This window comes from Podarcis gaigeae, assembly GCF_964106915.1.
Source record: "Podarcis gaigeae genome assembly, chromosome: 8".
Classification (NCBI taxonomy): Eukaryota; Metazoa; Chordata; class Lepidosauria; order Squamata; family Lacertidae; genus Podarcis; species Podarcis gaigeae.
In genome coordinates, this window is record NC_139684.1 from 227513 (window position 1) to 250494 (window position 22982).

The following is a 22982-nucleotide window of genomic DNA, read 5'->3' on the forward strand; positions in this document are numbered from 1 at the left end:
GGTTGAAATTTTTCTCAAAATTGGTCACTCTGTCTTTCATCTCATAGTTATCAAAATAGAGTTCCACAAAGGTAATTTGTATGTAGGCCTGGAAAGACGGGGAAGTGGAAAAATCTTTTATATGTAAGCTTATGTCAATAAAAATTATTTAAGCATGAAGCTGAACCTGCAACTGAGAAACACATTATGCTGCTCACACAACAAACTTAAGATGATCTGTTTAGATGGAAGAATGAAGGTGCCCTTCTACAAACAGTCCCTATAAGCAAAGAAGCTTGAAGTGCTGGCTTGCTGCTTGATTTTCCCTATGGCACCCTAGTCATTTGTGCCCCAAACTGAGAGCAAGCAAGGCAACTGTTTCCAGTGGGAGCTTGTCTTTCCTTTTTTTTTAATTTTAAAATATATCTTTATTGAACACATTCTTTTTTAAAAGAAAAGCTTTAAAAAGAACAGATGTCCCTAAAAATAAAGGTACAGATACAGATACAGAGTATCAGAATATATAAGATACATAACATAAAATATAAAGAGTACATAGAAATTAGACCTCCATCCACCTCAGCTTAGGATTACATAATCATGTACAGTTTCTGCAATTGTTATAGTAATTACTCAAAATGCCGTAAGTGTTAACTATTATCTACTGTTATATTGTTAATTCCCAGATTAATTTTAATATAATTTAGAAATTTGTTCCAATCATTTTTAACTTTAGCCATATTATGGTGCCTAATTCTTTGTGTTAAATTTGCTAGTTCTATATATTGAAACAGTTTCACTTGCCAGTCTCTGACCGAGGGTATTTCAGGAGATTTCCACTTCTGTGCGATTAAAATCCTTGCCGCTGTGGTGGCATATTGAAAGAAGGTTTGGTCTGCGTTTTTTATTTCCTCCTCAATCATACCCAACAAGAACACCTCAGGGGTTTTAGGGAAATTATATTTCAAAATCTTTTTCAACTCCTCATAGATTTGCCCCCAGAATCTCTTAACCACATCACAGGTCCACCAGACATGAAAAAAAGTTCCCACCTTGTCCCTACATCTCCAACATAAATTATCGGCATTCCTGTACATCTTACCTAACTTTGCCGGAGTCAAATACCAGCGATGTATCATTTTTTCTAAATTTTCTCGAAGGATTGCACAGGCCGTGAACTTCACACCCTTTTTCCACAGTATCTGCCATTATAATCCACCTTGTGGATCCCTATCCCATTTTACCATCGCACCTTTCACCACATCCCCTTTAGTGTCCCATTCCAGTAATTGTTTGTACATTTTAGAGAGGAGTTTATTATTGCTTTCCAGGATTTCCACTTGGTATTTCGATTTTTTTTCACTCATCCCCAGTTTTTTGTGATCTCCCCACAGTGCATTAATTTGGTGAAAGTGTAACCACTCCTTAATTTTATCCTTCAACTCATAAGGCTTAATTTTCCATCCCTCTTCCGTTTTGACTAATAAATCTTCATATGTCCACCTTTCACCTGTCATATTTAGTTTTTTAATTTTAACAATGTCAATCGGGGAGAGCCACCAGGGTGTACCCTTTTCAATCACGTTCTTATATCTATTCCAGACTTCAAGTAACGGACCTCTGATGATATGATTGGAAAAACCCCTGTGTACCTTCCCTTTCTCCTGCCACAAGTAGGCATGCCAACCAAATCTTATATCGAAGCCCTCTAAATCCAGCATATCTGCATTCTTTAAAATAGCCCATTCCTTTATCCAACAAAGGCAGACTGCCTCATAATAGAGCTTTATATTCGGGACTGCAAAGCCACCTCTATCTCTTGAGTCCGTAAGGTATTTAAACTTCACTCTGGCTCTTTTTCCCTGCCATATAAACTTAGCCAAGATTTTTTGCCAACTCTTAAAGCAGGTGGTACCTTTGATTACTGGAATATTCTGAAATAGGAACAATAACTTCGGGAGGACACACATCTTTATCGCAGCCATCCTTCCTGTCCATGATAATTTCAGCCTGTGCCAGGTATCTAAATCCTTCTTAATTTCCTGCCATATCTTATTATAATTATCTTCCACTAGGTTTATGTTTTTCGGTGATAACCAGATTCCCAGGTATTTTACCCTATTCACGACCTGGATTCCAGTCTTTTGCTCCAACCTAATTTTTGCCTGTGCATCCAAATTTTTTGTTAAAATTTTAGTTTTTTTCCTATTAAGTTTAAATCCAGACAACTTGCCAAAATCCTCTAACAGATCTATTGCACAGCTAGCACTGTCCAGGGGATTCTCTATCGACAAGACCAGATCGTCGGCGTACGCCTTTAACTTAAATTCCTTTTGCCCAATTTTTATCCCTCTTACATTTAACGTTTCCCTCAATTTATTTGCTATAACCTCCAAGACCATAATAAATAACAGGGGTGACAGGGGACAACCCTGTCTTGTCCCCTTCATAATCGGGAAGGGCTTAGATAGATTATTGTTAATGATCAACCTGGCCCGTTGCCCTGAATATATGGCCTTGATGCCTTCCATATAAGGACCTTCTATTCCCGCTATTTTCATACATTGTAATAGAAATTCCCACGAAACGTTATCGAAGGCCTTCTCGGCATCAATAAACATCAAGGCTGCAGGGATGTCTGTCCTCATATCTAGGTATTCAATAATATTCAATATGTGGCGGACATTATCTTTCTGCTGCCTATTTGGTAAGAATCCCGCTTGATCTTTATGAATGTATTTCTTTAGATGTTTCTTTAATCTGTTAGCCATGATATCAGCGAAGATCTTATAGTCACTATTGAGCAATGAAATTGGCCTATAATTTCTTATATCTGTTTTTTCCTTTTCCGTTTTTGGTATTAAAGTAATAAATGCCTCCTTCCAAGAATCGGGGGCCCTTCCTCCTTGAAAGATGTTATTAATGACGTCCGTAAGCACCGGCGCTAGATATTCCCCTAACGTTTTATAATACTTCGATGACAAACCATCCGGCCCAGGAGCCTTACCGGGCTTCATCCTATTAATAGCCTCCTTCACCTCCTCTATTGTAATATTCTTATTAAGTTGCAGACTATCATCTTCTGTTAGGTATCTCCCCCCACCTTGGTCCAAATAATTTCTTATTTCAGTACTGGCTTCCTCTCCTTTTTCGTACAGCTTCTCAAAGTATTGGATGAACCTTCTTTCTATCTCATCTGGATCTTCGGTCGTATTATCCTCCATTGTAAGTTTATTAATCACATTTTGTTTATTCCTTTTTCTTAACTGCCACGCTAGTAACTTTCCCATTTTATTTGCCGACTCAAAATATTTCTGCCTCATAAATTTAATTTTCCATTCTACCTCCTGATTTAATAAAGCCGAATATTGAGACTGTAGTACTTTAGACACCTGAATACTCTCTTCATCTCCCGGATTTGTAATTAATTTCCTCTCGCAATCTCTTAGTTGGGTGAGGATTTGTTCTTTCTTTTGTTCCCTAAGCTTCCTTCTGTAACTATTTTGTTGTATTAAAAAACCCCTTAGGACCGCCTTCCCAGCGTCCCAAGCTATGTCTATAGGGGTGTCTCCGTTCAAATTTAAGTCAAAATAATCTTTCAGGGTACTTTTAGCCTTTTCCGTTACCTCGTCAATTTCAAGTAAGTAATCATTCATCCTCCACCTATACTGTCCTTTTACTACATTTTTTATTTCCAAGGCCAAAGGACAGTGATCTGAAAGGGTCCTGGGTTGAATTTCACATTTTATTGCATTCAACGAAACTGCAGTTGATACCCAGATCTGGTCAATTCTGCCCCAACTCTGGTGGGGCTCAGAGTAATGGGTGAACTGCTTTCTATTCGGGTTTTTATACCTCCATATATCAATTAATGCTAAATTCTCTACCATGTCATTGAAGGATTTCGGAAGTTTCCCTCGGTCTGACCTCCCCTTCTTTTCGCTTCTATCCATTTCTGGTACCGGTACCCCATTCATGTCCCCCAACAGAATTAATTTATGATCTTCCAGTTCTAGTAAAATACGTTCTAATTTCTGAAAAAACTCCATTCTGTTTGTGTTCGGTGCATAAACCGTTACAACATTGATTCCCCCCCCCCCCCGATAATTTAATTGAATTCCCAGTATTCTTCCTTCATCATCTTTACAAATTAATACTGGGGCCCACTTTTCTTTAACATATATCACCACCCCTTTTTTCTTATTTATCTCCGAGTTAACAAATTCTACTCCCAGTCTTTTATTCACCAGAATATGCTTATGCTTCTTAGCAATATGGGTTTCCTGAAAGCAAATCACATCATATTTCTTATTTTTCAAAGCTTTCTCAATTTTATTCCTCTTAACCCTTTCATTCAACCCATTCACATTCCAAGACAGAAATTTTAATGTGTCAGCTATTATTTACCTTTAACTATTAAAAACTCTCTAATCAAGCTCTCAAATTATAAACTGGCGCCTTTGTTTCCTGAAGACTCCTCCTCTTCTGCCGCCTCTTCTCCCACCACGGCCTCATCTTCTTCATCTCCTGATTCCTCCCCCTTCTCCTCTTTCCCCTGCCCTCTCTCCTGCCCCCTCTCTCTCTCTTCCTCCTCTCCTACCTCTCTGGCCCTCATTCTGTTCTCTACCTTCCCAAGATCTTTCTCGTACCTTCTCATAAACTTCTCCACCTCCTGTAAGTCCATCAATCTAAATTTTTTTTCTTTATAGAAAAAGGTGATCCCCTCTGGGAATTCCCATCTAAATTGGATACCATTCCTCTTCAAGACTGCCACCAGATGTTTATACCCTTCTCTTTTACGTAACAGCCTAACTGGTATTTCTTTGTAAATGACAATAGGCCTGCCGTCAATTCTTAATTTATTATGGTAGCTCGTTCTTAAGATCAGATTTTTCATCTCCAATGAATTAAGGATCACTAAGCAGTCCCCCAGGAATCTATTGACTTTTAAATGTGGGGGTTTTGTCAGTCTAAATATATTCTCTACCGCGGTAGGGAGCTTGTCTTTCCAAAGCCAAACCGAACTGCAACTGCCAGGGCTAAATGCTCTAAAGCTGATTTGCACAAGCTCTGCTTATTGGAGGAGGTTGGAGGACTACCTATCTGAGGACAGCACCCTACACTGCAACCCTGGTTTCTTCTCCCCCTCATTATAAAAATCTTGTGTGGTTAAGTGAAGATAAGGAGTTTGAGGCAAACAACAGAAGATAAAAGGTTTTGCCAGGAATGACTGGACAATAACCTCTGTCAGCTGGGACAGTTTATAGAAGGAGCCAGGACTTCTTTATTATATACAGTGGTGCCCCGCAAGACGAATGCCTCGCTAAACGAAAAACCCGCAAGACGAAAGGGTTTTCCGATTTTTTAGCGGCTTCGCAAGACGAATTTCCCTATGGGCTTGCTTCGTCTTGCGAGGCACCACTGTACAAGCAGAAAAGAACGAGTGTAGCCAGGACATGTGCACTGCATTGGGCATCCAAGAGGCTAGCTACTCTGCTGCCTCTGACAAGTGTGATATACATGTAAACCATGAGGTATATGTGGGAACTAAGACATGTTCCCAGTCCATACATACAACAGATGCAACAGACACTGGCACACATGTCTGTGACCTATTGTCTCATTTTCTTGTCATTTGAACTATGCTGCATATGCCTTTCACATATGTATAAGTGTGTTGCAATTGTGTTTATAGCGTGCTTTTGTCACACACATTACAAACATGATAGTGTGATGGATTATATTTCACCCATGCTCCTTTGAAATCTTGCATCTATGCATAAGAAATTCAAATAATTTTGCCTTTGGATGATAAAATCTTTTGCAAGTTTTTCAGGGGGAAATTGTTGCAGTGAAACATTGTTGAGCTTTGTGGAAAATGTCTATTTCCCTAAGAACTTGCCAACACGAACCAAAATTGACCTGCTGAATATCCCAGGAGCTTTGGCTGACAACTGATGTGGTAAAATGTGAAAAGCAAGTGATGTTTTTCTGTGAGTTTAGCTGGCAGCTTAATTTTCACTACTTCATAGAAATCAGGAGATCTACATTTGAAAACATAAAATAAAACAAACATATGTAGCAGTATTAAGGCCAAGTAGTGGAATTCCAACTTGATCAAGGAGGTGGAGAGGAGCCTGTGAACCTGCAGCCTTCTCCTGGCTTTTTAAGCACTATGCAGTCATGGTACCTACACTGTACATTCATCAGCCACCTCTGAGGATTTCAGTGTCACTATTTTGTTCAAAAAATCTTTGGTGGATCAGAAGAACAACTTTACTGGATCAATTCACCACTCCTTTTGCAGAAATATTTGCTATTCAGGAAGACAGATTCATGCACCTTGTTCACCAACACAACCAGCTCCACCAAACTACTCAATATCCATCACGAAGATTCTCCATCAGTTTCCAAGTGCCCCTGCCTGCCTTTGCGATGGCACTGAGGACTGCGGCAATGTGAGCGCCTGCAGTCGGGGGGGGGCATTTGAGGCTGGGGTGAAGTTGGTGGCATTCGGGGAGGGCAGCTTCCCTCTCTCACTCCCGCTCCCCTTCGTTGTGGGCAGTGGGCAGGCCCAATCTGCAGCAGCAGGCAGTCTTCCTTCCCTCTGTTTCTCACAGAGCGAGGGCAGGGGGACTGGAAGGGGAAGAAAGGGCGGAAGAGCTGCCACCACCATGTTGGGTGAGGACCGGACAGAGGCACCACCGGAGGAGAGGCGGGCAGACCTGAAGGGGGTGGAGGGCGGAAGTGACGCCAGCACTGCCATGTTGGACGAGGATAGGGGGCAGTTTCTGTAAGTTCCTTGTGGCTCAAACAGTTTTCTCTGCAGATTTAAGACAGCTATTGGGTTTTAAGGCATCTTAGTTTCTATACTCCTGTGCATGGAAAGCACTAAGATGCAACACATGGACTAAGCTGCATCCTCATGTCTGTGGATGCAGATTCCAAATCACAGCCTTTTAGATTTGTAACCTCATTTTTTAACTTCAGCAGCTCTATTTCCTTCCTGTTCCATGGTATTTTTCTTCCTCATCTTCCACTGCATTTGTATTTGTTGATGCCTCTCCTTCCTTTTCCTTACTCTTAACTAAAAGGGTATTGCAATTTCTCCCCCTCAAAAAGAAAACATAACTTTTCTGTTTCACAGAAAAGCCTCCTCACTTCGAATACTTTTTACACAGGGTTTCTCTTTGTCGGCAACTGTCAGACCCACCCGAGGTCCCAGCTCACAAGAGACCGAAGTCCAGTCCAAGTTATATACAAAAGGTTTTATTGAAGAACATTGTTGTCGTTACATCCAAGCTCCGTGGCTCCGCATCTGTTACCCTTAGATGTTAGAAGTCCCCTCTGAGTCAGTCCCGCCCCTGCACCAGCTTAAGAGGCTTGTACTGCTCCACCTTTTCCTCTCCTTCCTTTTCCGCAGGGTCTTCCTGCCCCCCTGTGCTCCCTCCCTCCGGGACTCCCCCGAGGCTGAGTCTTCTGACGCCTGCTCCCCCCTCCTTCGTGCTTTGGGACCAGGCTCCTCCTCAGGGCTCTCCTCATTTCCACGCGCCTCCACATTTGAACTTGGCGCGCGTACGTTGCCTCTGACCTTCCTTTCGACCGTTACGCTACTCTCGGTACTACACTCCTCCCCTTCCGGCAGGACATTCTGCTCCGAACTCCTTCCCCTCTCTGCTTCCTGTTCTGCTCTTTCTGACACACTGGCAACTCCACCCCCTTCACTCCGTTCCGACGGAGAGGCCGGTCCCGATCTCCAACCCCCACTGGGGATTCCCTTTTCGTTCCCCTGCTTCTGACTGCTTCCCTCTCTACTGCCCCTTGGCCTGACCAGGGGGGCTCCCTTTTGGGAATCCTCCGATTCACTTGACGGACTCACTGACAACCTCGGGTCGTCGTCGTCATCCTCCTCGTCGCCCTGGGATCCCTCCCCCTCGCTCTCTGTCCCTGAAACCCTGACATCCATCCCCCCCTCGAAGCCCCCCCTTCCCCCCTCCCGCCCATCGGGTGCAGGTTGTAGGAGCTGCAGCTCTTCGGATGTGGATGCAGGATACAGGTTGTGTACCTCCATATCCTCTGCTTGCAGTTCGGTGTATGAGTGTTCGAATTCGGGTTCTTGACCCAAAGTGTTCTCTTCTCCCTCTTCCATTGGTACCTCGTCTGGTGCTGCCGGCCACGGTCCCGTCAGCCATTTCCTGCACCAGTCCTCCTCTGGTTGCTCGTCCCACCAATAAGAGGGTTCTGTGTCCACCCCTGAGCACGATCCCCTGGGCGGGCTAGATTCTGGCGTTCTCTCCTCGGCTGAAGAAAAACCCCGGAAAGTACTGTCTGAGAGTGTGGGCGTAAAGAGCCAGTCATCAAAGTACTCGGCTGGCATGGGTCTATGCGGGAAAAGGGCATGGAACTCCTCTTTTAGAAGAGGTTCGTCTAAAGCGTAGTCCGGCACCCAACCGTTGGCACTGGCTGGAGTGCCCTCTCTGGCTAGAAAGTATTCTACCCCCTCTTCTCCCCATCTCGAGTCCAGGATCTCTGTGACCTCGTTGAGTGGTTCGGCCCTAGGCGCCCTCTCCCTCTCCTGTGACTTAGTGTGTGGGTGCGGGACTGTTTCAGACTCCTGAAACCTGTGCGGTGCCTTGTAGGGAGTGAGCACCGACCTATGAAAGACCGGGTGCACTCTGGAACCTTCGGGGAGGGCTAGTCGAAAGGCTACAGGGTTGATTTTAGCCTCCACCTGGTACGGCCCTAACTGCCTGTGCCCTAGTTTCTTCTTGGCCAACGACTTGGCTGGCATCGCTTGGGCCGCTAACCACACCCAGTCCCCCACCTGGATGTCCTCCCCCACTCTCCTGTTTTTGTCTGCCTGCACCTTATATGCTTGTTTGGCGAGCTCCAAATGTCTCCGCAGCTCTTCGTGCACCTCCTGCAGCTCCGCTGCAAACTGGTCGGCCTCTTGCGGCACCCCCTCTCCCGGTGCTACGAACCCCGGGAAGGTTCTGGGATGACGACCGTTGTTGGCGAAGAACGGCGTCACCCCCGTGGACGCGTGCTTCGTGTTGTTATAGGCAAATTCTGCCATCGGCAGGTAGTCCACCCAGGCTGCGGGTCGCTGATTGGCGTAGCATCTCAGGTACTGCTGCATGATCGCGTTGACCCTCTCAGCTTGGCCGTTGGTCTGTGGGTGTCTCGCCGACGTTAGGTTGATCTTGACGTTCAGGATACCTAAAAGCTTCTGCCAAAAATTGGAAACAAACTGGCGCCCCCTGTCGGACAGGACGGACTGCGGCAGCCCATGCACCTTGAACACGTGATCGATGAAGAGTTTGGCAGTCTGTTCCGCCGTCGCCACCTTTGCGCATGGAATGAAGTGCGCCATCTTGGTGAACAGGTCCACAACCACCAGTACCGCCGTCTTCCCTCTGGAGCTGGGCAGGTCAGTAACGAAGTCCAGGGCTACCCTCTCCCACGGTTGCTGTGGCGTTTCCAGTGGTTCCAGCATCCCCGCTGGCTTCTGGTGTACTGGCTTGGACCTTTGACAAGTGTCACACCTGGCGACGTAATCCGCTACCTCTCCACGCATCCGAGGCCACCAAAAGTCCCTTGCCACCAGTTCTATTGTCTTCTCCTTGCCGAAGTGGCCAGCACTGGGGGCGTCGTGCAACTGCTGCAGAACCTTTGCGCGAAGCTCGTCGCTTGGCACGTAGAGGGCACCTTTGCGCGTTAGCAGCCCGTCGCGTAGTTGGAAATCTTCGCCACTCTGCACACCTCTGCGCAACTCCTCCATCTTGGACTGTGCGAACTGATCCACTTGCACCGCGCGTCGCACCGCGTCCAGATCTACTGTGATGGCAGCGCACGACCACGCCTGCGGTGCGAAAATGTGCCTGGCTGCTACTGGTGTCGCTTCATCGAGATATTGCGGTTTCCTGGATAGCGCATCGGCTATAACGTTGGAATCTCCGGGGATGTACTCTATCCGAAAGTCGAAATCCGCGAAGAATTCCGCCCAGCGCATGTGTCTCTGGCTTTGGAGCTTCGCCGTGCGCCAATACTCTAGGTTCTTGTGATCCGTGCGGACCTGTACTGTGTGCTTGGCTCCTATGAGGAAGTGTCGCCACGCTTTGAAAGCTGCGTGAATGGCCAACAGCTCTCTGTCCCATATGGTGTAGTTTTGCTCTGCCTTGCTGAGCTTTCGGGAGTAAAAGGCACCGGGTCTCCAGTTCCCATGTGGATCTTCTTGCAGGAGCACGGCTCCAACCGCCCTGTCTGACGCGTCGGTCTCTACTCGCATGGGCTTGCCTGGGTTCACGTGCAGCAGCTGCTCCTCGGAGGCGAAAAGGCTTTTAAGCTTCCGAAAAGAGCGCTCCGCCTGTTCCGTCCACACGAACCTCTTCTTCTTGGAACTCAGAGTGTCCGTGATCGCTGCCGTCTCCTTTGCAAAACCTCTGATGAATTTGTGGTAGAAGTTGGCGAAGCCGACGAATCTCTGGACTTCCTTCCGATTGCGTGGGCTCTTCCAGTCCAACACCACGCGGACCTTGACGCTGTCCATGGCCAGCCCCTTGTCGGACAGCTTGTAGCCCAGGAAATCCACCTCCGTCACATCAAACTGGCACTTCTCTAACTTGGCGTAGAGCCTGTTCTCCCGTAGTCTTTGCAGGACTTCCTTTACGTCCCTCTCGTGGGCCTCTTCCGTTTCCGAAAAGATCAGGATGTCGTCGAGGAAACACACACATTTCTTGTAGAGGAGTCCCGCTAGCACGTGATGCATAAAGGCTTGGAAGACGTGAGATCCATTTTGGAGACCAAACGGCATAACTCTGTATTCATACGTGCCCAGAGGCGTGAACATGGCCGTTTTCCACTCATCGCCCTCCCGGATGCGTATGAGGTTATACGCTCCACGCAGATCCAATTTGGTGAAGATCTTCCCCTTCCTCACGGTTGCTAGGAGATCATCAATCTTAGGCATGGGAAAGGCCTTGGGTTTGGTCATACTGTTTATGGTTCTATAGTCCACAATGAGTCTCTTTTGGGGCGTGTCCTTCTTCTTCACAAAGAACACAGGACTGCCCCCCACTGCTTTCGATTCCCGGATGAATCCACGCTTCAAATTGTGCTCTATGAACTCCCTGAGCTCTTGCATTTCGTCCTCAGACATGGAATACAGTTTTGCAGTCGGCAACTGTGCCCCCGGCACCAGATCGATGGCACAATCATAAGGTCTGTGGGGCGGCAACTGGTCAGCTTCCTTCTCGCAGAAAACCTCCAGGAACCCTTCGTACTTGCTAGGTACTGCCTGCACCATGCCAAGCTGCAGCTGCTGCTCAGCCCCCTCCTCCTGGCAGGACTGGATGCAATTTTGAGCACAGTACGATGAACAAAAGGTGATCTGGCGTTGGTACCACGCTACAGCAGGACTGTGTCTCTCCAGCCAACTCATGCCTAATACTATAGGCGTGTCAGACAGGTGGGTGACATTGAAGCTAATGACTTCTCGGTGATCTCCAATCCGCATCACCATGGGAGGTGTCTGTTGCACAACTTGCCCTCCTAGCAATTTCCTGCCATCCACCGTGACTACGTTCAGAGGCGTTGTGGCGGGCAGAAGCGCTATGCGATGCTGCTTGACGAATTGCATCCCCACGAAATCGGCGTTGCTCCCCGAATCGATCGTGAGGGGCACTTCTAGGGTGGTCCCATTTGGCAACTGAAGTGTTGCAGTGAGCTGCACCGCTGGCTTGGGTGGTAAAGGGTCTGTGTGTTGCAAAGACGCTGGGGACTGTTCTACAGATTCGCCTGGCTGAGCCCCAGCAATTCTGCTTCCAGCCAGGCATTGTCGTTTCCCTGAGGTTCCTCTTCTTGGATCACATCTGCTGCTACCGTTGCTAAAGCTGCAGTGTGTTTCTGGAGCCTCTGGGGGCACTCTTTCGCCATGTGCAGTGCACTGTCGCAGATGTAACACTTCCTGGTCCCTCTAGGAGGCTTCGCCTTTACTGCACCGGAAGCTGGGGCTCTGGCTGTTGCTTGAGCCTTAGCACCACCAAGCTCCATCGGCTCCTCCCCCTGCCTCCCCAGCGGCGAGGGATGTGACTGACTGAACTCCCTGGGGATGAAAGAAGACGTCCTCGCTGGTGGACGCACCTGACGTTCTTCCTCATTGTGCCAAGGACGTCCCTCGTGACGTATGCCAATCGCCAGAGCCCTCTGCACCACCTCCTCCAGGGTCTGAGGTCTGTCTCCCCTGGCAAGTTCATCCTTTATGGGACCGCTGAGACCCTCCCAGAACAAATCCCTCACAGGTGTGCAGTCTTTCTCCCAGCGTAACGCAGTCAGTAAAGCAAAAAATATGGAATGGTACTGACGCACAGTGGCTTTGCCTTGCCGCAGTCCAAATATCTCCCTGCGTGCAAGATCCAAATCTACGGTTGACTGGAAGCAGGCATCCATCGCTTTAATGAATTCATCAGAATCGCGACGGGCAGGGCCATCTTCACGCCACAAATTGCGCAACCAGTCTCTGGCCGCCCCATGCAAATGAGAAATAATAAACCCCACTTTCTCCTCCTCATCTTTAAAGTCATGACGAAGCAAGTGCAATGCATACAAAATGTCTGCTCTGAAACTGGGGTAGTGCTTCAGGTTCCCATCGAAGTGGGTGACTAGGCTGCCCCCCCGCCTTCCAAGTCCAATTCCCTCTGATCTGGACCCTGGGAACCCTTCCCTGCTTGCACGCTCCCACCTTGTTTGCAGGTCCTGGTAGTGCTTCTCCATTTCGTCATGCTTCTTCTGAGACGCAAGGACTGCAGCGGTGAGTTCGGAAACTGTAGTTCGCAGCGCTGTCAGCTGATCCTCCGCACTCATGGCTGTCACCGTTTGTGAGCTTTGCAAAAAAAAAAAATTGCGTTCTTTGGGAGGGGACTTACTGTCAGAGCCACCCGAGGTCCCAGCTCACAAGAGACCGAAGTCCAGTCCAAGTTATATACAAAAGGTTTTATTGAAGAACATTGTTGCCACTACATCCAAGCTCCGTGGCTCCACATCTGTTACCCTTAGATGTTAGAAGTCCCCTCTGAGTCAGTCCCGCCCCTGCACCAGCTTAAGAGGCTTGTACTGCTCCACCTTTTCCTCTCCTTCCTTTTCCGCAGGGTCTTCCTGCCCCCCTGTGCTCCCTCCCTCCGGGACTCCCCTGAGGCTGAGTCTTCTGACGCCTGCTCCCCCCTCCTTCGTGCTTTGGGACCAGGCTCCTCCTCAGGGCTCTCCTCATTTCCGCGCGCCTCCACATTTGAACTTGGCGCGCGTACGTTGCCTCTGACCTTCCTTTCGACCGTTACGCTACTCTCGGTACTACACTCCTCCCCTTCCGGCAGGACGTTCTGCTCCGAACTCCTTCCCCTCTCTGCTTCCTGTTCTGCTCTTTCTGACACACTGGCAACTCCACCCCCTTCACTCCGTTCCGACGGAGAGGCCGGTCCCGATCTCCAACCCCCACTGGGGATTCCCTTTTCGTTCCCCTGCTTCTGACTGCCTCCCTCTCTACTGCCCCTTGGCCTGACCAGGGGGGCTCCCTTTTGGGAATCCTCCGATTCACTTGACGGACTCACTGACAACCTCGGGTCGTCGTCGTCCTCTTCCTCGTCGCCCTGGGATCCCTCCCCCTCGCTCTCTGTCCCTGAAACCCTGACAGCAACTATGACAAAACAGGGACGCACAAGAAGTTGTCACACTTCTTCACCAACTCAGTCCTGCAGCGCTGTAGTTGCTGCCACCACCTCTCCACTTATTCCTGCAGCCACAGATGGGAGGGAACCAGGTATGCAGGAAAACAATTACTTTTTAAAAGGTTCCCCCAATCAATGCCTCTGCACTTCTCAATGCAAGTTGCACCTTTGGAGTGTAAAGGCACTATGTATTTTCTCTGAACTTCTCCCAGTCGCCAAAAGAGTGCGCTGGTCACTTACAACACCAACCCTAAACTCCCAGGAGCCCAAATGCCAACCATCTAGGCATGTGGGGGATCCTCAAACCCAGAGGTAGGCAACCACACACACTCCATGGTCCAATTGGGAATAAAAGGTAGGGAGAAAGAATACAAAACAAAAACAAAAAACCTGGGCACTGTAAACTCAATCTGCCCTAAACTCAACACTCACTGTTCCAGTTTACTCACATAAAATCAGAAAAGCTGGTCAGCTTCGTCATGGCTCCTTGGCTTGTTGGGAGGGGAATGGAGCTGCAAGAAGCAGATGAGCATTTTAAAGGCTCTTTTCCCACTCATGGGAGGGTAGAGCCTTGGTTCTTTCTCCTCGCCTTCCTCAGTTGTTGTTGTTTAGTCGTGTCCGACTCTTCATGACCCCCTGGACCAGAGCACGCCAGGCACTTCTGTCTTCCACTGCCTCCTGCAGCCTCGGTCAAACTCATGCTGGTAGCTTCGCAAACATTATCCAACCATCTCGTCCTCTGTCGCCCCCTTCTACTTGTGCCCTCCATCTTTCCCAACATCAGGGTCTTTTCCAGGGAGTCTTCTCTTCTCATGAGGTGGCCAAAGTATTGGAGCTTCAGCTTCACTATCTGTCCTTCCAGTTAAGTACCCACTTTGCATATGAATAGGCTTGGCAGGAGATGGTGGGCAGCTCAGCCCCCTCCTTCACCATCTTTGCCAAAACAGAATAATTGAGCAGGGGTCTTTCAGGAGAGCTTGAGAACAAGAGGAGTATGCCTGGCTGGGGGGTGGGCGGGAGACGCAGAGTTCCCCCTCCACGCTTGCCATGCAGGGGCTCTTGTTAAACGAACCTTTGGAAAGCCCTCAAGGGCTGTTTCTGTTCTGCTACTTTGCTGTACAGCCTCTGGGCGCGGAGGCTCCACTCTGCTCTCCTGACTTATACCGATGGACAGAACTCTTCTCTGCCGGTTTTCTGAAACTCTCTCTGCTGCCATGAAGCCTGAGGGCTTCGAGCTTTCTGGACGGGGCGAGAGCGACAATGGGTGCTAGTGCCGCCTGGAGCTCGTTGGAGACGAATTGAGAAGTCGCAGTGGACGGCTCGCCTTGAACGTCTGTGCAAGTGTATCTAATTTTCTCTTTTTCACATTAAAAATCCATTGTGGAAAAAACAAGGGGACTAGAACTGCAGGTCTGTGTGCAACTGTATTTGTATTTTGTTACTACTTTTTATGGGGCCTCGGGAAGCCGCAGCGCCTCCTTCGCCCCCCACAGCTGAGGGAAAAGCAAGGCAAATAGAGGCGCCTCAAACTCTTATCGATCCACACACCCAACACCCTCCTGCTGCCCACCTCCCGGGTCTCGCCCAGGCAGCTGGAGGAGGAGGAGAGCCGGTTGGGACGGAGGGAGGGAAGAGACCCACCACGCAGCCCAGCCTCGAGAGAGGGAGCGCCCAGGCCTTCTCTCGCCCCACCCCCCTCCGGCCGCCGTTTGCCTCCTGGCTGCTGCATCCCTATCTCCCCTCACAAACCCGGTTTCCGCTTCAGCACTGCCCACCAAGGGGGGATTGAAAGAGAGAAGGGCCGCCTTTCTCGGTGCTCCCTCGTGGATATGGCGGGGTTGGGAGGGGGAGAAGCAGCCCACTCGCCGGGTCCCGCGGTGATCGGGGCCGCTCCCCCCCCACCGTGTACAAGAAGGCGGCCCGCCGGCAGCTAGCAGGGTGCCTCTTCTGTGAGGAGCACGGTGGCGGCGGGCGGGGAGCGCGGTCGGAACGTCATAATACTGTAATAATAATGGTGATGATAATAAAATACAAAAAGCCCGCCTCCTCTTCTTCCCCCCTGGTAGGATGGAATTCGCTGCCGAGCCCACCCCCAGCCCGCCAAACTCTGGTGCCAAGCAAGGTAATGGCGGTGGGGGCAGATGCCGTGTTGAGGGCAAAGGGAGTCGGTCTTAACCCTAACCACTAACCCTGGTGGCCTTCTGGCTGAGAAATGTTCTCCCTAAAGATACCTGCCTAATGTTTACATTGGCATATTTAAGTTCTAATCAAAGCCTTTTTGTGCCCCCATGCATTTTAACATGTTCCTTAAAAAGAAAACTTAACTCTGAGACTGATTATTATTCTAATTTCTATCTTGACAGCATTTGCATATTATATTTTAAGGAGAGTGTTACACTTTGTAACAATCTCTTACTGCTCGGAAATGTCTTCTAATGGCTAAAATGGCTAAAGCCAAAATCTGCTTCCTTGCAATTTCCACCCATCAGTTTGTTACGGCTAAAATCTGGGTGCGGGGCTACACTGCCACCCAGCTTGTCGGACTAAGTGTCCACGGGTCCCTGCGGAAGAAAATGAGCTCAGCCGGACAGGAGCAAAATGCGGAGATCCAAGGTTTATTGCGCAACAGGTTCAAGATGAGATTGAACCCCGAGAAAGGGGTGACATGAACTTTTGAAACTCCCTCCATGTCCCAGAATACAGTGCAAAATACATCCCAGTTACATCATGAATACATTAAGGAGAGGTTGGGTTACACCGGATTAACATATGGAGGGGGGAGGGGGGGATATGCAGAGCTGGAGATATGCGCAGATAAGCGCTTCCTGATGAGAAGACAATGGTCCATGTATGCATAGTCTGTCACCTGGCATTGCCCGGAGGAAAGGTTTGGCAGAGTGATTTGACAGGATTAGGGTCTTGACACCTTACTTGAGGGATTATGGAAGACAGGGGAGGGGTGATGGAGTCTTAGAGAAATTGAGCAAATTGGCACGTTGATTTTCTATGGATTTTATAGATTTTAGTCCCTTTTGACATTGACAATTGGGAATAAATGGATATATTGTAGCGAAGAAGGTGAAGAAGACATGCCCCCCCCCCTTCCGTAACAAGTTATAGTGTGATGTGTGCAGAAATGCTTGAATGAAGAATTGCACACACACACATGGGCCCAGGATAATATGAAAGCATTTTGTAAGTGAATTTGCAGGTGGTGGTGATGTAAGGACTTCCACTTTATTATGTGCAGAGATGCCATTGGTCAGTAGCGTTTACTCCTTCTCCTTTTCAACAAAATTGCTGGTTTGTAAATTTTTAAGTTTCATCTTGGAAGAAAAGTGAATCACAGTTGTGATAGAAATTTTATGGTCTTAGATATATGGTAATGTTCATAACCGCACATACATAGATCAACACAGGAAGGCCAGCCTGGAACCATTTTGATTCCTAAACTGACCAAATGTTTTCTCTGCAAGGTCAAACTGGAAAAGTCTCCCCATTGTCTCTTTCCTCACAAATCCTGTCTTAAGGACACATTTAAGATATGAACAGGGTGTGAGCCTGTGACCTGGCCCAGGAAATACCGTATTTTTCGCTCTATAACACGCACCTGACCATAACACGCACATCGTTTTTAGAGGAGGAAAACAAGGGAAAAAACATTCTGAATGAAACAGTGGATGTATCATTTTTGTGCTTCATGCTGTGGCCACAGACATGTGATCTGATGGTGAATTTGGGCTGACCCAATGCAAAAATCCTGAGAATCCCTGTGCATCCATGGTTTGTAACCACGTTTTTGCACCATTGCAGCCCCAGGCAACAGTGGGTGCGTGATTTTTGGGGGGCAGGCTGTAGCCATGGACATGCTATGTGCTCTGATGGTGAATTTGGGCTGACCCAATGCAAAGACCCTGAGGATCCATGTGGATCCATGGTTTGTAACCACGTTTTTGCACCATTGCAGCCCCAGGCAACAGTGGGTATGTGATTTGGGGGGGGGGCAGGCTGTAGCCATGGACATGCTATGTGATCTGATGGTGAATTTGGGGTGACCCAATGCCAAAATCCTGAGAATTCCCGTGGATCCATGGTTTGTAACCACGTTTTTGCACCATTGCAGCCCCAGGCAACAGTGGGTGCGTGATTTTTGGGGGGCAGGCTGTAGCCATGGACATGCTATGTGCTCTGATGGTGAATTTGGGCTGACCCAATGCAAAGATCCTGAGGATCCATGGTTTGTAACCACGTTTTTGCACCATTGCAGCCCCAGGCAACAGTGGGTATGTGATTTGGGGGGGGGGGCAGGCTGTAGCCATGGACATGCTATGTGATCTGATGGTGAATTTGGGCTGACCCAATGCCAAAATCCTGAGAATTCCTGTGGATCCATGCTTTTTAACCACATTTTTGCACCATTGCAACCCCAGGCAACAGTGGGTGCGTGATTTTGGGGGGGCAGGCTGTAGCCATGGACATGCTATGTGATCTGATGGTGAATTTGGGGTGACCCAATGCCAAAATCCTGAGAATTCCTGTGCATCCATGCTTTTTAACCACATTTTTGCACCATTGCAGCCCCAGGCAACAGTGGGTGCGTGATTTTTGGGGGGGCAGGCTGTAGCCATGGACATGCTATGTGATCTGATGGTGAATTTGGGGTGACCCAATGCAAAGATCCTGAGGATCCATGCTTTGTAACCACATTTTAAGTGGGGAGCAAAGGAAAAACAAAGAAGGGACATTAGAGGGGTGTGCAGAGAAGCAGCTGGCTAAGAATGCAGGAGAGGGATTTAACGGGAGGGAGGAAAGAAAGGCAAAAGTTTCCCCCCACCCAAGCCAGCCATCTCTCTCTCTCTCTCTCTCTCTCTCTCTCTCTCTCTCTCTCTCTCTCTCCCCCTCCCTCCCTCCCCCTCTCTCTCTCCCTCCCCCTCCCCCCTCTCTCTCTCCCTTCCCCCCTCTCTCTCCCTCTCCCCCAGCAGCACCAGAGCTTGCCTGGAGGGGAGGGGCTTTCCCTGCTCTTTGTTCCGTTTCAGCAAACACAGCAACGAAACAAAGGAGGGTGGGCAGTAAGACCCTGAGGCAGAATGCAGGAAAGCAGTCGCTTCCTCTTTTCAGGTTTCGCTTCTCAGTGCAGCGTGCAGCGCCGCGATTTGATTTTTGCATGATTTTTCGGCTCCAGGGACCACACATTCGCTCTATAACACGCACAGACATTTCCCCTTCCTTTTTAGAAGAAAAAATCTGCGTGTTATAGAAGGAAAAATACGGTAAGTATTTTACCACTACAAAAGAATGGCCAGGCTCCCCAGGATATCCAATCAAGTAACCTGCCAGACAGGAGATAAACAAGGACAAGAGAAAATCAACATTTAAATTTCTGTGATGTAGGTGGGATGTATCTGAGGGGTGGTCTTAGGTTACACCCCTCCTGTGATGTATGCATAATGTTTCTGGGGGTGGTTTTGATCTAGAGGATGGGAATTTCAAAAGTCTTTTATAAGCCCTTGCACAGCATTTTTGTGGGTCCTCTTCCTCTCCTGCGTGTGAGGGGAGCACCCTGTTGCAACAGATCAATAAAGATCAAGCTTACTAGCTGCTTTGCTTCTCAGAATTCTCTGGTTGGCCTCTGTTATTTTCTCCTAGCAATAGGGAACCTATGTAAGGACTCTATATGGGCTCTTGGATACCCCATAAGGGAAAAGGGCATATTTTTTTATTTACAACACAGTGGAAATGGAATTAAAAGTATCTGTGTGAACTAAGCTCCACTTTGTCTGTGACCAAAGGTTAGCCTTTGTCCAAAATATCTGCTTGGCTTAAACACCACTTGCTATTGACGCAAAACGGAGATGTTATGTGAAATGATGGCTTCTATAGAGAAACCACATACCAGCAGCTGATGGTAATGATTAACTAGCTGCAGATGTCAGTTGGTTTAAATCAGGGGTCAGCAAACATTTTCAGCAGGGGGCCGGTCCACTGTCCCTCAGACCTTGTGGGGGGGGTGGACTATATTTTGAAAGCAAAAGAAAAGAACAAATTCCTATGCCCCACAAATAACCCAGAGATGCATTTTAAATGAAAACACACATTCTACTCATGTAAAAACACCAGGCAGGACCCACAGATAACCCAGAGATGTATTTTAAAGAAAAAAACACCCTGATTCCCAGACTGTCCGAGGGCTGGATTTAGAAGGCGATTGGGCCAGATTCGGCCCCCGGGCCTTAGTTTGCCTACCCATGGTTTAAAACTCATGGTTTTTCTGCATTCTGCAGGAAAGCACTTTGCGTTTATTCACTCAATCAGGGTAACTGCTCAACAAGTCATGTGATTCCATCACTCAGGGTGGCACACAAAGTGGCGTAGCAAGGTCAGGTGGTACCCGGTCCAGAAATTTTTCTTTCACCCCCCCCCCAATTGAAATTATTAAAAGAAGGCTTTTGCTGCCCGGGGCAATCACTGAGTTTGCCGCCTCTCTTGCTGTTCCTCATGTGGGAGTCCTGTCGATTTGCCACGGTCCTCCCCTCCACTCCGAGTGTCCTTCCCTTCTCCCCCCCCCCCCGCTTCCCAAAGGGTGGGAGGAAACTCAGTTCCTGTCACCTCACACTCCACCTCTTCTTTGCTTTACTTATTTGTTTTTTTCAAATAATATTTATTAAAATTTTCCAATCAAATCAAATGATACATTCCAAATTATACAAATATCCAATAAACAAACAAATCCCAATGTTATGCCTAATTATAAATTATTATTATTATTTAGCTGACTTCCCATGCTTCAAGATTGGAGGGGATCCTAATTATCTCATATTTCTACTGCATTTCAAAATATTACAATATTTCCCTTAATGCATTCTGATGTTAATCCTTCATTATTTTCAACAGCCTCTGCGTTCATTCTGCAAGAGAGTTAAAGTCCAAATAAAATGTTTCTGTGCGGATTTTATGTCTTTACTATTCTTCTTTACAGTCCAAATCTGCAGTCCAAGATTCCCCTCTGTAAATTCATATCCTCTCTTCACAAACTGGTGTTTCTGCCAAATCAGTCCAGGAGATAGCTGCCATTTCCACAAACAGTCCAGATAAAATCAAATCATGGCGTCTGCCCAATGTTGTTCCTTAACCAGCTGCTATTCAAACATTAGCTTTTCCCGGGGAGGGGGGTTACCAAGTAAACTGGAAATACAAGTATCAAAAAGTAAAATGTTAGAGGTTTCCCCCCACCCCATAGCAATATAATTTGATTCAGCTAGCTGGTTAGTCTACTTTCGGTTTCACTCCTGGCTCCTTGTTAAATTAATACTGCGTCAGAAACCTCCCAAGCAAGTTCTTTGGCATTTCTCCAGTTGTTAATGAGATGTCTCTTCTACTCCAGGGGAGTCTTTTGATCTTCTTCCAGGAAACCAAGAGTCGAAAGCCTTGATTTTCCTTCCTCCCCATCATTTCCACATAGTAATTTATTAGAGTTATTAAAATCTTATTATATCAACAAATGTAATTTTTTTAGTCTCACTTAAGTCCGGCAGTCGTTTCTTCCAGAGGGGATTTGCCAAATGTAATCACATAGGCAAGTATCAAAGGAAACTAAATAAAGGCTCACCCCACCCCCTTTCCGTTCTGTCAAACCAGCATCTCAAATGATAGTCCCTTTTCCATTTGAGTTTACCAAGTCTTCAGAGGCTGGATTAAACAGCAGAAAAAATCCTCCCTCTTCATTCAAAGTATGTCCATTATTTAAATCCAATTTTTCATCTTAAGAAATGGAGACTTGTTGCTCGCGGATACAACTTTGGAGAGTGCCAGCGTCCCTCCCAGCCCCTTATTCCCTCCGGATTTGGGGCCAGGTGTTGGGTGACTGTGAATGAGACTATTTCCTCCTGCCCTGGAGGAGTTTGGGAGGCTGATTACTCCCATCTCAGCCTCTAATTGCCCGTGTGAAAGAGAGACGATGGAATTTCAGCCATATTCAGTGGCCATCTTCTTTGCTTTACTTAATGCCTCATCGTGTTCTTTGTTTCTCTTGCTTCAAACACAGACAGAGCTCAAGCACCTGCCTGGCAAAAGCACCCAAGAATAATGGAAATCTGGAGCAATAAGGGAGGATGTAATCTCTCATACCAGCATGCTGCTTCTGAGAACAGCCATAAGTACAGTGCTCAATTACAGTGGATTTAGTTGGTGTCATAGTTGCCCCCCCCCCCGTGCCTGCAACAAGCCCCTTTGGGTCTTTTCGCAGCCTGCTGTTGTTGTTGTTGTTTAGTCGTTTAGTCGTGTCCGACTCTTCGTGACCCCATGGACCAGAGAACGCCAGGCACCTCTGTCCTCCACTGCCTCCCGCAGTTTGGTCAAACTCATGCTGGTAACCTCGAAAACACTATCCAACCATCTTGTCCTCTGCCGTCCCCTTCTCCTTGTGCCCTCCATCTTTCCCAACATCAGGGTCTTCTCCAGGGAATCTTCTCTTCTCATGAGGTGGCCAAAGTACTGGAGCCTCAGCTTCACAATCTGTCCTTCCAGTGAGCACTCAGGGTTGATCTCCTTCAGTATGGAGAGGTTTGATCTTCTTGCAGTCCATGGGACTCTCAAGAGTCTCCTCCAGCACCATAATTCAAAAGCATCAATTCTTCGGCGATCAGCCTTCTTTATGGTCCAGCTCTCACTTCCATACATCACTACTGGGAAAACCATAGCTTTAACTATACGAACCTTTGTTGGCAAGGTGATGTCTCTACTTCTCAAGATGCTGTCTAGGCCTGTCATTGCCCTTCTCCCAAGAAGCAGGCGTCTTTTAATTTTGTGGCTGCTGTCACCATCTGCAGTGATCATTGAGCCCAAGAAAGTAAAATCTCTCACTACCTCCATTTCTTCCCCTTCTATTTGCCAGGAGGTGATGGGACCAGTGGCCATGATCTTCGTTTTTTTGATGTTGAGCTTCAGACCATATTTTGCGCTCTCCTCTTTCACCCTCATTAAAAGGTTCTTTAATTCCTCCTCACTTTCTGCCATCAAGGTTGTGTCATCTGCATATCTGAGGTTGTTGATATTTCTTCCGGCAATCTTAATTCCGGCTAGGGATTCATCCAGCCCAGCCTTTCGCATGATGAATTCTGCATATAAGTTAAATAAGCAGGGAGACAAAATACAGCCTTGTCGTACTCCTTTCCCAATTTTGAACCAATCAGTTGTTCCATATCCAGTTCTAACTGTAGCTTCTTGTCCCACATAGAGATTTCTCAGGAGACAGATGAGGTGATCTGGCACTCCCATTTCTTTAAGAAC